Genomic DNA, 3,897 nt, shown 5'->3' with positions numbered 1-3,897 from the left:
CCTCTTTGGATTGGGACCGTGGAGAGGGAAGGCATCCTTCAGAGTGTTGGAAAATGGTTCAATTCTGAGAATGAGTTCAAATTCTTCCTTCCACCATCCTGGCTGGTCTGTTTCTGGACCTCCAGAAAGGGAGCAGGGACAGTTGAAAAACAAAGAAGGCAACTGGAGGGGACCTGGGCCTGTGCCTGAGATAGGGCCAGCCCTACCTAGGCCTCTCCCTCACCCTCTCTTCCCCCAGATAGATGGAAAGCGGGGATTCCATGTGGGCACTGGCAAGGGGAAGGGAACGGGGCTGGGGCCCGCTATGTATCACTGTGTGGAGGGACTGTCTCTCCCCATCCACCTGCTGCCAATGCACTCTCCGTAGTGGGGAGGGGGCCAGGCAGGCTTCCAAAGGGGGGAGGGAAAGTTCAATAAGGGTAGGGGAATGACTCAGTTTCCCTTGGAGAAAAGGGGAGGTGAAGCCCTCTGTGCCTTTATCCTTACCAAGTGTTTCAGTGTTTCTGGGTTTCTGGGTCTAGACTTGCCACTTTTCTTTACACTTCTAACTAGCCTAGATAAGGAATGTCCTCTTCCCCCTGGGTACTCAAAATGCGGTTTCCCCATCCCATGCCCCACTCCTGTCTAGCTCCTTGGCTGCTCCAAGGCCAGCTTGCCATGTCACTCTGCCTGGCTGGCTTCCACCTGCCCCTTTTCTCCAGCCAGACCAGCCCACTAGAAGAAGAGGCTGGGGTTTGGGGTGAAGAGCGCACAGATGGGGGCTCAGCCTTCATCAGGCTGGGTGAGACGATAATATGGCCAGAAGAAAACAAAGTAAGTGGTGCTTGGAGAGGGGCTATGTGGGGTAAAGGTTTCCTTTTACACCCATGGGGGATGTTAGCCTCTCTTCTCTCACCCTCTAGTGGGGTCTCATGGAGTCCTGTCCTGGTGGTGGGCAATGAGAGAGCTCCAGTGGGTCCTGGGAAGCTCTCATGGTGCAGGGGGGAGAGGTGGTGTGAGAAAAGACTGTCTCTGATATTTACAGACAAGAAAGGCAGGACAGTCAACTTAGACAAATTGAAAATGGCCCTTGCCCAGAGCTAAGGGAGCCCATGTTCTCCGTTAGGGGCCAGTCCTCAGGGGAACCCTGCCAAGCCTAGAGAAGGCACTGCTGGTGGTGGGGAACAAGGAAGGCAGATGACCCGGCTACAAAAGCCATTTCCAAGTGACTGTGAAGTGGGGAGTCTCCCCCCCTCAGATCTGCCAGGCTTCCTGCCAGTGAGGAATAGTTTGAGCTCAGAATATCACTACCCTCAGGGCCCAAACATTCTCTACTCTCATGTGGAGCAGACCCAACACCCACTAACTCAGTCAGGAGCACTGACTGTTGACAGTGTCTCTCCAAGCCAGGCAGTTTGGGCTGTGAGGGCTGGGGAAGGAGCTGCAGGGTCCCAGAATGGCTCAGGTGGGGGATCTGAGGCTGCTGTAACAGGAAAGGATTGAGAGGAGAGGAATGATAGAGTGAGGGGTGTGGGAGAAGAAGGGAGGCCAGGTATGTGAGATTCGCCAGAGAAATTGGTTTGTGGCCATCTTATGTGTGTGTGGGGTGGGGTGGGGTGGGTGCGAGGGGTTTGGAGGTAAAATGTGAGGAGTCTGGGTTGTCCCTTTTTCCTGCTTTGGAAGTTTTGGCTACACATATTTGGCAGCTGTTTTGTATAAACACAATTTCCCAGCGGTGTCAATTGGGCAGGCACAAAAGGGAACAGAATGGAGGGGGGTGTGGGTGTATGGTCCAGAGGCAGTAATGACCTTACAGGGATGTGATCCAGGCCTCCTCCAGCTGCATGCTCCCCTTCATTTGAAACAGGAGTCTTTGTCTCCCTGTTTAGACTGTATTCCAGATACCCAGGATCTTGTTATTCTCTACCTTAAAGACCATAAGTTTGATTACAGAGGTGGAGTGGGTTGCTTTCCCAAATTCTTCCCCTTGGGAACTGATTTTATCACTGAAAAGGTGGTCAGAGAATGGTGGTTGGGGAATATGGATGCCGCGTTGACTGAAGGATTGGGGTATCAGGCTCTTTTGGGTATGGGGTAGGGGCTGAAAATAGGGGTGGCAAGACACTGGCTAAAGGTGCCCATGTCTTCTTTTGTCCCTGTATTAGTGTTAGAGAAAGATCTGTCCATGGGGCAGGGCTGTGTGTAGGGAGACGCAGACAGTGTAGCCAGAGGTGGGTAGTATTTGCTTTTGGGCTTCTCCCTGGCAGGGAAAGAAGGGCTTATGCCTGAAGTCCTGGACTTAATTTTCCTAATATGTTTCCAAAGGATAAGTGAGACATCACATTGATTTTGATGATTTTGTTTAAGAATAAATTTATAGGAAATTTATTTGGTAGGAAGAAAATTAGAAGATATAGAGGGTCCCACATGCCTCAATTTCTCTTCTTGTTAACATTTAAAAAAAAGATTTATTTATACATACAGGAGTTGGGGTACAGGCCAGAGGTGTGGGGGGTGAGAGAATTCACCAGAGACAGAGTGGAGAACAGAACAGGCAGATCGACTGAAATACACTGCTGAAGGGAGCAGCAGGGGAGACAGGAGAGGTCTGCTGCACCATGTGGGTTGCTCCCTGGTTGGCCAGGGATGAAACTTGTGCTGCAGAGGCTGTGTATTGCTTCCTAATGCTGTGCGTAACACCAGGGAGGACCACTTGTTAACATTTTACACAATATGTACATTTGCTATAATTAATGAACCGGTATTGATACATTAGTATCAACTAAAGTTCATGCTTTTTTTCAGATTTCCTTAGTTTTTACCATTCTTTTTCAGTTCCAGAGTCACATCCAGATACCAGGTTACATTTAGTACCATCCTTAGGTCCTCTTGGCTATGGCAGTTCCTGAGACTGTCCTTGTTTTTGAGAACCTAAATCTCAGTTTCCTTCTTCATTTCCTCCTTACTTCTCCCTCTATTCAAGCAGCGTGCAGTGCCAGAGATTCTGGGAAGACCCTCAGCTTTGGGAGTCATGTGGTGATGTGTGTGCAACTGACAGAGCCTCAATGCTCTTTCTGAAAATACGGGCGTGGAATGAGAACTCTGGTAGAGCCAGGGATTTAGGAGAACAAAAACAGGCCAGGAAAGAGAAAGAACCATATTGCTAAAGGAACGCCACACCCTGGCTGTGCCTGCTAACTAGCGGGTAATGAAAGGGTGTCAGAAGAGGATTTAAATGCCCGGACGGCGGTGACGACATCGGGCGACATCTGATTGCGAGGGGCCTTTCGAGACCACCCCTACTCCCGCCCCCATCAGCCCCTGATCTCTATGATGCCTCAAATCCTGTGTGTCGGATCCTAAAGGAGAGAAATAATAAGCTCGCTAGCTTAGTCCCTCAGCTCCCTCGCTAGCCCAGAACAAGGAACTACAATTCCCAGAAGACATCCTGGCGCGACCTGTCTCCTGTTGTATTCCTATTGGCTCATGGTTGCTACTCCCAGCCAATAGAAAATTGTTTCTTTTATAAGTGCCAAGATGGCGATGCCTAGGCTCTAGAACTAGATCGTCCGGTAGGCTTAAATTTGGGGAGGTGGTGGATGAAAAGAAAATAGGGAGCTATAGTTTTAAGATTGGGGAAGGTGAAGGGAAATCTGGATTTGGGCTGAGGGACGCAGCCTCAGCCTGTTCCACGGAACTGGAACTGGTTTAACCCCTTGCTGCCCTCTTTACTCTTTGTATCAAGCCTCCTTGACTCCCTCCCCTTAGTGCTCCAGTTCAAGGAAAGATGGTTTAGAAGGGAAGAGCTTGAGAGGACCCTTAACCCGCCCTGTTCGCCTATTTTTCTTTGTAGTACCTCTGCCTGCCTTAAATCTGCCTGCATCTTCTGCCCTCCGTTCAACTATTTCCTCCCCTGTT

This window comes from Talpa europaea (assembly GCF_964194135.1).
Source record: "Talpa europaea genome assembly, chromosome: 7".
In the NCBI taxonomy this organism is placed as follows: Eukaryota; Metazoa; Chordata; class Mammalia; order Eulipotyphla; family Talpidae; genus Talpa; species Talpa europaea.
The sequence above is the reverse complement of the archived record's forward strand: the minus strand, read 5'-3'. Positions refer to the sequence as shown.